Below are 12013 nucleotides of genomic sequence, written 5' to 3'. Positions count from 1 at the left end.
GGTTTGATTCTGGTCAAGGGCATGTACCTTGGTTGCGGGCACATCCCTGGTGGAGGGTGTGCAGGAGGCAGCTGATCGATGTTTCTCTCTCATCGATGTTTCTGGCTCTCTATCCTTCTCCCTTCCTCTCTGTAAAAAATCAATAAAATATATTTAAAAAAAAATAAAATTATAAATGTTTCAAGTATATGATTCTGTAATACATCTTTATGTGTTCACCATCCAAGGTTAAGTTCCCCTTTCATCACCATTTCACCATTTATCTCCCGTTTCCCTGCTTCTACCTGCTCCAACCCGCCTTTCCCTCTGGTAAACACCATACTGTTGTCTATGTTTTTGAGTTTTTTGGTTTTGTTTAATCTCTTCATCTTTTTCACTCAGCCCCCCAAGCTCTCTCCCTTCTGACAGCTGTCAGTCTGTTCTCTGTATCTATGAGTCTGTTTCTATAAAACAGGTTATTTAAAATCATAATGTAAAATAGTGAATAAAAAACTAAGAATAAGAAAAATAAGAGAATGGAAGGAGAGGACAAAATATCATTCTTTTGAAGAATTTTGCTGTAAAGGGGAACAAAGAAATGAAGCTGTAGCTGGAGGAGGAAGTGGGGTCAAGTGAATTTTTCTTTATGATAAAAAAATAGCAGCATGGTTTTATCAGATTGGAATAAACCAACAGAAATGGAAAAAACTGATGAGAAAGGAGGAAAAAAAGGAGGATTTCTGAAGGAATGCCCTTAAGTAGGCCAGAATAATGGGCCTTATAACTATACTAACATCAGGCAAGATATCCTTTAAGCAAAAAGCACTATACAGAAAAGAGACTCATATATACATTAATAAAGGGTTCAATTCATGAAGAGAATATAATTCTACACTGTATGCATCTAATAACATGCATATAAAGTGAAAGTTGACAAAATTATAAGGAGAAATTCAGAAATTCACCCTCATGGTGGGAGATTTAACACAACTCTGTTGGTAATTGACAGATCTAACAGACCAATATTTAATTAGGATATAAAAGATTTGACCAATACAATGAACTACCTCTATTTATTGAACTTATATAGAACTTTCCCCTCAGCACTTAGAGTGCACACACTTTTTTTTTTTTAAATATATTTTATTGATTTTTTACAGAGAGGAAGGGAGAAGGATAGTTAGAAACATCGATGAGAGAGAAACATCGATCAGCTGCCTCCTGCACACTCCCCACTGGGTATGTGCCTGCAACCAAGGTACATGCCCTTGACCGAAATCGAACCTGGGACCCCTCAGTCCGCAGGCCGACGCTCTAACCACTGAGCAAAACCGGCTAGGGCAGAGTGCACACACTTTTTAAGCACAGATGGACACTTAAAAAATTGGCCCTCACCGGTGTGGCTCAGTGGATAGAGCGTCGGCCTGCGGATTGAAGGGTCCCAGGTTCGATTCCGGTCAAGGGCATGTACCTTGGCTGCGGGCACATCCCCAGTAGGGGTTGTGCAGGAGGCAGCTGATCGATGTTTCTCCCTCATCGATGTTTCTAACTCTCTATTCCCTCTCCCTTCCTCTCTGTAAAAAAATAAATAAATAAATAAAATATATTTTAAAAAATTGACCACTCACTAAGCCACAAGACAAGGTTCAATAAATATCAAAGAATCAATATCACACAGACCACATTCTCACGATACAATTAGATAAGAAATTAAAACATTAAAACCTGTCTAGCCCCAGTGGTTCAGTGGTTGAGCATTGATCTATGAACCAGGAGGTCATGGTTGGATTCCTGGTCAGGGCACATGCCTGGGTTTCGGGCTCAGTCCCCAGTGTGGGGGTGTGCAAGAGGCAGCCGATCAATGATTTTCTCTCATCATTGATGCTTCTATCTCTCTCTCCCTCTTCCTTCCTCTCTGAAATCAATATAGTAAAAAAAGAACAACAACCATGCATTTAGACAAAAAAAAACCCAAACAACCTTTCAAATGTGACTGTTGGAGTCCAAGAATTGAGGGGCAATATCTAGAAAAGGGAAAATGAAGACTCATATCCAGGCAGATATCCCAAGAGATCTCCACTATATTCTAGGCCACTTTGTCCACCACATGTGTATATCACACACGTGTGCACATAGATACTTACAGACACACATACCTTTCTCCTAACATGGCCTAAGATGACCCCCACCAAGCATGACCCAACCACCTCAAGGACAACCATAACTCATCTTCCCAAAGTTAAATCATCCATGTTCAGTTAGTATCCAGAGGCCACATTGTGAAGCAGCTATTCCCCAAGGATTATAATCTAAAGATGTCTAGTCTTCTAGTTCAAGCTCAGTCTTACCTTGGGGTGGCTCCACATCATCCTGTCATTTATGGATCAAACAGTAGATATAACTGCCACCTGCCCCACCACGTGCTCACTTGGATCTTCCTTCCATGCAGCAAGGTCTTCTGTGGTGCAAGGTCAGGACAGATTCATGGACACTTGGTTCAGCAAGACCTTTCTGAGTACCTAGGTTCATTGAATTTCATTTTGCCCATAGCTTAGACATTTAGTCTATGGATCTCAGTCATTATCTTTGCACAAAGTTCTTCTAAGTTCCAGCTCAATTCCTCCCTCTCTCTCTCTTATGATTGAAAAAGTGTCAAATGGTATAATATATATATATATTTAAATCAATTTTGTATCTCCCAGTGTTTTACTTACTAAGCATGTTCACTTAATTTTCTTGAATTTCTCCAACCCCAAAATATTTCTAAACATCCATGCTCAATTATTAGGTACATTTCCTTATACATTACTGGCCATAACAAAATCCCAGTTTTAGTTCTTATTAAAATCTCAGTTTTAGCCCTAATCGGTTTGGCTTAGTGGATAGAGTGTCGGCCTGGGGACTGAGGGGTCCCAGGTTCGATTCTGGCCAAGGGCATGTACCTTTGTTTCTCTCATTGATGTATCTAACTCTCTTTCCCTCTTCCTTCCTCTCCATAAAAAAATCAATAAAATCTATTTTTAAAAAAAGAACGAAAAAATCTCAGTTTTAGTTCTGATTAGCAGTACCTACTAGTAATCAGTACTCATATACGATACTGGGAAAGGAAAAAAAGATAACCACAATAGCTACTCTAAGCACTCTTGGACAAGTCTATACTAGAATCAGCATATCTCATAGGCACATTATGTAACTCACTTTCTGGCCAGTGGAATGATCTCATTGGTCCTTATGATCTATCTGCCTGGAGGGCTTCCCTTATACAACCAGCATCCTTCAGGACTGTTCCAAAGAAGACCAATGGGTAGGGTCTCCTATAGGGAGCTGTGTAGGTTGAGCCATCTGCTTCCTATTACTGCTGGTATTCTTTTTTTTTTTTTAGCGGGTTTGGGACTGAGTCTTTCTGTAACATTGGATTAAGAAAGTTTCAGGCCTCTGCCAACATTATATATTTTTGTCTGGTACTACAATTCCCATAAATCCTGGGCAGCCTGAGCATTTCATTTGAGAGGTCTCTGCTAAAGAGCCCAAACTAGGAATCTTGTGTTCGATAATTTTCCAGGCCTGGTAAGGGGCTATACCAATTTCTTTCTAATGAAGAGCCTTAACCTCAGGGTATGGATGGTGGCTAATGGGAGTGAGGGGTCTGATGGGAGCCTTTCTCCTCTAATCTGCCTTGGAAGGTTAATTCCGCAACCTTTCATTCCACACTACCAGGAAGTTCTTTTTAAATGGGAGGCAATTTCACATTTGTCCGACAGAGGGCGCTCAATGGAAGATTTGGAGAGACCTGGGTCCCTCTCTTCTCTCTCTCTCTCTCTCTCTCTCTCTCTCTTTCTCCACCCCCCACCTCCACCCCCACCCCAGGAAACCATTCTGGATCTGACTTCAAATTCTGTCTAGGGCCCTAACTGGTTTGGCTCAGTGCATGGAGTGTTGGCCTGTGGACTGAAGGGCCCCAGGTTCGATTCCCGCCAAGGGCATGTGCCTTGGTAGTGGGCACCTCCCCAGTAGGAGGTGTGCAGGAGGCGGCTGATCGATGTTTCTGGCTCTCTGTCCTCTCCATTCCTCTCTGTAAAAAAACAACAACAACTAACCAATAAAATATATATATTTTTAAAAATTCTGTCTAGGATCTGATCACTTCTCCACACCTCCTGTGCCACAGCTCTAGCTCGAGTGAGTCCCCTTTATTTTCTCAGCTGGATTACTGCCCAGACCTAACACTTGCTTGCCTTGCTTTTACTTGTTTCCTTACCATCTAATCTCATCTACCCAGAAGCCAGAGAGATCCTTTCAAGATACAGCAAGTATGATGTAATACTTGTCCCGAATAATGTCCTTTCCTTATAATGTAGATGAGTTGCATAGGAACTTAACTCTTGCTTATATCAATTAGCCTATGGTAAAATCGATTTGGTTATATGTCATTCAGTTACAAAACCTGTTCAGGACGTTAAGTGAGGAGCTGCTGTATAAGAACACCAAATCACTCCTCTGCTCAAAATTCTGCCATGGCTTCCCATTGCTCTCAGAGAAAAGCCAAGTCCCTTAAACTCCACCCCCCTTGGTCCTCGGTTGCTCGTCTGACCTGTTCTACAACTCTCTGCTCACCTTTCCATATTCTTGCTCTTCCCCTTTAAATTCACTCCTTAGTTTCTTTCATATATTTGCTCAAATCTGGCCTTTCCAATGAAATCCTCTCTGACCTCCCTATTTAAAATTGCAACTAAGTCTTCCCTACGCTCCCCAAACTTCTTACTGGGCTCTATGATTTCCTCCATAGTACATAGCATCTTCTAACCACTTTTCTATTTTGACTATAACAAACAAATGCAAATTTGTTTGTTTACTATTTATCATCCTTCTCCCTCCTACATTTAAGCTCCTTAAGGCAGGGAGCAGAGATCTTTGCCCTTTTTTTCACTGTGTTTAGAACAGTATCTGGCCCAGAGAAGGAGTTCCATCAATACCTGTTGAATGGATGAATCAATATCCTCATTCCAATAGCTAAGAGCTTTCAGTTTTCTAATCACTGCTCTAAACTTCCTTCTTGGGTGTGGAGGGGGTATTGAGAATCAGAGAATTGACGGCACAATTCTGCAGGGTTCAAGGCTAATTCTTGATCTGGACTGTGAACATCTCAGTGAGGTTGCCCTTGGTTTTACAACTTTGGTTACCTGGGCCATTGATGGACAACAGCTGCTCTCTCAGTTGATTAACTTCTCTGTGTTTCCATTTCCTTAGACAAGACTATAGCAGATTAAATGAATTAATATTTATCAAGTATGTAGAACACTGCTTGGCACATAGTAAGGGTCTGAGAAGCATTTGTTTTTCTTTAACTAAATATGTTAAGCTGTGGCTTAACTTTCATAAAATTCAAACTTTGCACCTTATACAATGGGTAGCCTAGATGTAACAGGATTTCTTCTTCTTCTTCTTCTTCTTCTTCTTCTTCTTCTTCTTCTTCTTCTTCTTCTTCTTCTTCTTCTTCTTCTTCTTCTTCTTCTTCTTTAAATTCCCAACTGATTATTTTCCCCTCCCCCAAGAGCATTACTTGCTAGAGCACCTCTGTGGATTTGATGGCCTTACCAATAATCCTGTTTTCCTCTTCTTCCTTCTTAATCATCATCTGTTTTGAGCCCGGCGTTCCTTCTCCACAGTGTTAGTGTGTCAGCAGCCAGGAACTGGAGCCCAACCCGGGGGCAGAACCTGAATGAACCACGGTGATTTCAGTTTCCTTGCCACTGACTGGTTCAGTAGTGGTCAGGTGCCCTCCACTGGGCTCACTGGAGCACAGCCTGAGACAGGGATGCTTGTGCAAGTGATTGATGGACAGGCTGTCCTCAGGAAATGAGGGGAAGCAGGGAAAAGAGAAGCAAGGATATGGTCTCAACTTGGAGATCAGCTTCAATCTGAGCTTATGGGGAGCTCTGGAGGGTGTCTTTGTTTTGGCATTAAAGGCCCACATCCCAGAACACACCCCCAGTCCCAGGCCAACTGAGATGGTTGGTCCCTCTACACAGAACCCAAGTTTGGTCAATGATACATGAAGGGAACCCTGCCAGGGGGTTTCCAAGAAAGAGACACAACAGGGATAACTAATTCGTTTTCTCTCTCTGGATGTTGTGTGGATTTATGCTTGGAACTGCTGCACTTGCTGGGTGGCCACAGGAGAGAGTCTTCAGGCAGAGCTGACACGGGGGGTGGGGGGGAGGGTAGTGACTAGCAGCTACTCCACCTGGAAATCTAGGCGGAGGGTGAACTGGCTGTCTCAGCAAAAAACCCCGGTGAAATAGGGGCCTGTCTTCCCTTCATGAAACACACACTAGGCAACATGAATGAAGGAGCTCAAAAGAGCTGTGGAGTGTGAAAAAAAGGGACAGTAATTTTATTTTACATGTTCCGCTGTGTCATACAAGGGAGGGGATTCCCGTCCTAGGCCTTAGAAAGGAGGTGTTTAATATGGACTCTCCCTCTCACCCAGCTTTGTCTGTCCCCTCAATCCTGCCCACTTGCCGCTCTTAGAGGCTCTCAGTACAGTGCATCCCAGCCACTTTTTGAGAAACTTCACCTCTTGCCTAAAGAAAGGACTCAGTTCTTATTAGTCCTGTGGCAGACAACGTCAGTGCCCCCGCCCCCTGCCATCCCTTCCACACGCTCTGTTCCCTTATATGCCTGCCTTACACACAGGTGGTCTGTATGTCAAGCACCTGCAACTTCCCACCGGAGGCATACTGTGCTGCTGAAGCATGCTTGGCCTCCTTGGGGCAGGCCAGGAGCGGGCAATGTTGGGAGTTAACAGCTCAACCGATGATGGGTAGGATTTGGTGGATGAGTACCCAGCTTTCTCACTCCTGGTTAGGGCAACTCTGAGGGGGGTTCTATACAGGATGGAACCCCAGCTGCTTACAGCAGTCATCTGCTCATTAACACTTCCTGTGTTGGCTTCCTTCCCTCACTTCCTCGCTTAGTTGTTTTTAATACTTTGCTATTAAGGTCATTTCTTTCTCATGAAGCAGTAGGAGGAGAGCAGCCCAGGGCTTTTGGGTGTCTCTGCCATCCTCAATGTGTGGCTTCCATCTCTGTGTGTAGGCCACGTCTCAATCAGCAGGAAGGGGGGATGTGACGAGAACAAGCTACTTTTTCTTTTCGAAAGATGCAATCCAGAAGTTGTGCACCTCACTATTGCTCACCTCCTGTTGGCCAGAACTTAGTCACGTGGCCACACCTCGCTGCAAGGAGGGTCATAAAATCTGGTCTCTGGCTGGACTACCACTTATCCTACTAAAGCTTAAGGGCGGGGTTTCCCTGACTTTCAGGAAGAAAGGGAGCGTGGGTAGTATGCGGTACTTCAGGGGGTAATTAGAACTCTCTGTCCCAGTGTCTGCATGAATCATAATAAAGGACATTTATTGAGGAGTGGTTATTATGTGGACACCCTGTTCCACACACTTGGCATGTGTAAGGCGTTTAATCTGCAGTTATGTCTGAGATAGGTTCTATGCCGTTGTTTTATTTTATTTTATTTATTTTTAATTTTAATATTTTTTTATTGTTTAAAGTATTACATGTAGTAGTAAATATATCTCCTTTTCTTTTCCCCCCCTTGACCTTCCCCCAGCCTCCCCTACCCCCTGTCGCATGCCCTCATCTCACCTATGCCATTGTTTTAGAAAGGAACCTGGGGCGGAGAGCAGTCAATTAATTTTGCCCAGAATCTCATAGGCAGTAAGTGACGGAGCCAGGACCATCTGATCCTAGAACCAGTACTCTTTTTAAAAAATATATATATTTTATTGATTTTTTACAGAGAGGAAGGGAGAGAGAAAGAGAGTTAGAAACATCTATGAGAGAGAAACATCAATCAGCTGCCTCCTGCACACCTCCTACTGGGAATGTGCCCGCAACCAAGGTACATGCCCTTGACCGGAATCAAACCTGGGACCTTACAGTCCGCAGGCCAACGCTCTATCCACTGAGCCAAACCGGTTAGGGCTAAAATCAGTTCTCTTAATCACTATTTTATTCTGCTTCTGAGCCATACGTAGGTATTGTGAGATTTTTTTTTTTTTGCACTCTCAGACCAGAACTTTATTTCCCTTAACACATACATCAGCTGTTCAGCTTTCAGACATATCACGCTCATGCACTTTCCTGGGAATGTGTAAGGCTTGCCAGCAAAGCACTGCCTCCCCACAGCTGCACTGTGGCCTTGTGGACCAGTCACCTTCCCGGCACGACATGGCCTTCCCCGTTGGCCTCTTAATAATCCCCCATTATATCAATCACTTCACTGTGGCTCAGGTCCTTGCTACTTGAAAGAACCCAAAACTCACCCCTTTGTATGTGAGGCGGGGAGTTTACTTTTGTCTTGTGCGTGTTGATGAAGCGGTTTAAGCAGGGGGAAGTAAGAACAGATTCACTCATGATTTAGGGGCATCCTTAGGTAGCACCGGGGCAGGGCCAGCAGGAGGTGGGAGGGAGGAGAAATAAGGAGGTCAATGCCAGATCTTAACCTAGCTCCAGCAGTGGGGACGGAGAGAGGTTCCTCCCTCTTGTTTGGCACAGGAGCCTGGCCAGAGGTCACGTTCTTGTTTTTCCAATGCTAGTTCCCTCTCCATCTGGCCCCACCTGCCTCCTTAGGTGGGTGTTGTCCTGTTCCAGACTATGCACGCTCCAGCTGCACCACAACTCTCACTGGCCCCCCAGCAAGCCTGCACTCCTACAGTGCATTGCCTTTGCTCATGCGGTTCCCTGGGCCTGGAATGCCTTTCCTCTCCAGCGCTGCCTACCAAACTCTTACTCATCCTTCAAGGCCCAAGTTAAATATCACTTCCCCTGTGATGCCTTCTCTTACGGTCCCAGACTCATTCCCATTCCCGCGGTGCTCCCACAGAACTTAGTACACACATCTAGTACCGTAGTCATTGCACGGAATTGTGATCATGTGTTGATGTGTTTGCAGTGGCCATGACAAAATGGTGACTCCCCAGAGACAGGCATGAGCTTTATTCTCTTCCTATTATCCTCTGTTCCCAGAGCACGGACATGGTGCCTGGTATAAGCAGACGCTCAGTAAATGTCAATGAGTGGTGGGGTTGATCTCAGCCTGATGATAGAAGAGGGGGCTCCTCACCTGCACCTTCTTGGAGCAACCTCTAGAGGGCAGTCTCGCATCACGCCCGCTTCTTCTCTAGCCTCTGCCCAGTTGCTTTTCTCCCCTAGGCAGCCTGATTAGATAGATGATAGATAGATAGATAGATAGATAGATAGATAGATAGATAGATAGATAGATAGATAATATATATGACATATAGATAAATTGATAGAGATAGAGATAGAGATAGAGATAGAGATAGAGATAGAGATAGAGATAGAGATAGAGATAGAGATAGGCAGGTAGAGATAGATATAGCTAGGGCATGGTCCAGATGGGCTCTAGGACCTGGGAATCTAACCTACTAGAGGCACTGCTGGCCCACCCCTTAGACATAGGCTCAGGGTCTAGGAAGTATGGTTGAAACTACTAGCTTCAAAATGAAAATAGGAAATTGCAAAATGGAAATTTACAAATATTTAAATAAATGGCGATAAACCAAAAGGTCAGCCAATCAACTGCAACTCCACTTGTACACAGTTTACGCGTAATTTCATTTCACGTGGGATGGGAATGCATCTTACTGTTTTTGATATGATGTGGGCAGTCCTAAAGGGCCCTTATGCCCTGGGAAAGGCCTTGGGAGGGAGTAAGGAATGGAGTGTTACGTGAACCCCAGACTGTCCGCCAGAGGGCTCAGGGTGCCGCCCACTGAGTCAGAGGCTGCTGAGGTCAGGTTTCCCCTCTTCCTGCTGAGGGCTCCAGAGCTAAGCCCATGAAGATAATGGTCAGTAACAAAGATTGCTCTCAACCCCCATCTCTCTTCCTCTCTAGGTAACTGGGAGAGGAGTAGTCTTGCATTTACTTAAGTTCTTACACTGGAGAGATGCTGATAGGAAGAGGCTCTGCCCCCTGGGACTTCTGGCTCATGGGGTGGAATGGACAGGAGAGAGAACAGAACTGAGTGACTCCAAATTCAAGTCAGAACCAGTCAGGGGCTCTGGGTGGGGACCCGGGAAGAGGCAGCGTTTTGAGTGGGCCTTGACAGGTGAGTCAGCAGTTGCACAGGCAGTAGGTGGAGCATCTGAAAAGGGCACGAGAGAGGGGAAGGGAAATTAGATGGCACGTGCTTCAGGCCTTACAGAATTCCTGGTTGTCATTGTCTCCAGTTTAAACATGAAGGGACTGAAGTCCAGGGAGTTAATTGTAATAGTAGCAAAGGCCACTATTTTTTTAAAAAATATATTTCTTTATTGATTTCAGAGAGGAAGGGAGAATGAGAGAGAGAGAGAAACATCAATGATGACAGGGAATCACTGATGGGCTGCTTCCTGCACGACCCCCACCGGAGATTGAGCCTGCAACCCAGGCATGTGCCCTTGGCCGGAATCGAACCTGGGACCCCTCAATCCCCAGGCCACTGCTCCATCCACTGAGCCAAGCCGGCCAGGGCAAGGGCCACTATTGAGTATTTGCTTTCAGCCAGACCCTGTGCTGAGCCCCTTCCATATATTGTCTCATTTAATCCTCTCAATAACCCTAATGGGAGGTAGATGATATTAGGTTCATTTTACAGATAGACCTCTTATTTTTTTTAAAAAAATACATATTTATTGATTTCAGAGAGAGAGGGAGAGGGAGAGAGAGATAGAAACATCAATGATAAGAGAGAATCATTGATCGGTTGCCTCCTGCAAGCTCCCCACTGGGACTGAACCCCCAACCTGGACATGTGCCCTGACGGGGAATCGAACCGTGACCTTCTGGTTCATAGGTAGAAGCTCAACCACTGAGCCATGCTGGCTGGACTAGACTTCTTATTGAGGTCAGAGAGGTTAAGCAAGTTGTTTAAAGTCAGGATTCGAGGGCAAGGTTGGCTGACTTCAAACTTAGTGTTCTTATTCACGACCTCATACCTTCTTTCCAAGTATCCTGCCCAATTTCACAGGGCTCTTAATTAAGTGGCATAGTGGAACACTTACTGAGTGCTTACAATCGATGTGTCAGACACAGTTGTAACTCACCTAGCTGACGTGGGGACTGTAATTATCACCGCCACTTACAAACGGGCAAGCCAAGGCCGAGAGAGGCCAAGTGATTTGCCTGACTTGCTTCCAGGCTGTCTGGTTCCAGAATCTAGGCTCTTTGTCATGATGGGCTACTAGACTGCTGGGGCAAGGGACAGGCCTGTGGCACAGGGAGTGAGAGGCAGAGACAGTGAGATGTGAGGCGTGTGAGGGGGAGGGGACAGGAAGGAGAACCCAACCACAGAGGACATTCACTGTGTTCTGGGTTTTTCCCTTTCTCCTCTTTTGTTGTTTCCCCCATAGGAATTCAGTGCTGAGTTCCTATCAGAACAACTGAGAGAGAGAAAAAACCAACCAAACAACCAACAACAACTGAGAGCACAACAATACCTCCCCAAATATCGTTTCCTTAAATGGCCTTCTGTTGAAGTGGTTTTTAATTAGCTTTGCAAATAAGGTTCCCTTCTCCCTTGTGACCAGGCCTACTGGTCGGCTGGAGCTCCCTGAATGGCTAGCACAGGCCTCCAAATGAGGAACCACTTTGTTGAAGGACATGAAAAAGGACAGGGCTTTACAGGGAGAATGGCTGGGGTGGACGTGGTCAGAGATTGAACTGAGCCGTGGAAAGGAAACCCTCTGTGGCTCTGGTCCTCCATATACATCCACGCAGGGCCTTTGGGGCCAGTTCTAGTTTTCCTGACGCAAAGGGAAAGAATAAGGACAGGTTTATGGAGGTAGAACGATCCCATTTGGAGAAAGGAAGACTGTAGGGAGACAGAGCGCATTAATAATTAAGCACATGGGCTCTGAATTTGGATTGTCTGCATCCAAATCCCAACTGTTCTCATCTGTAAAATGGGTAATGATACTGCTAACCATTTATTGTTTCCATATGAATGCTGAA

This window comes from Plecotus auritus (assembly GCF_963455305.1).
Source record: "Plecotus auritus genome assembly, chromosome: 7".
Lineage (NCBI taxonomy): Eukaryota > Metazoa > Chordata > Mammalia > Chiroptera > Vespertilionidae > Plecotus > Plecotus auritus.
This window is presented reverse-complemented; position numbering follows the sequence as displayed.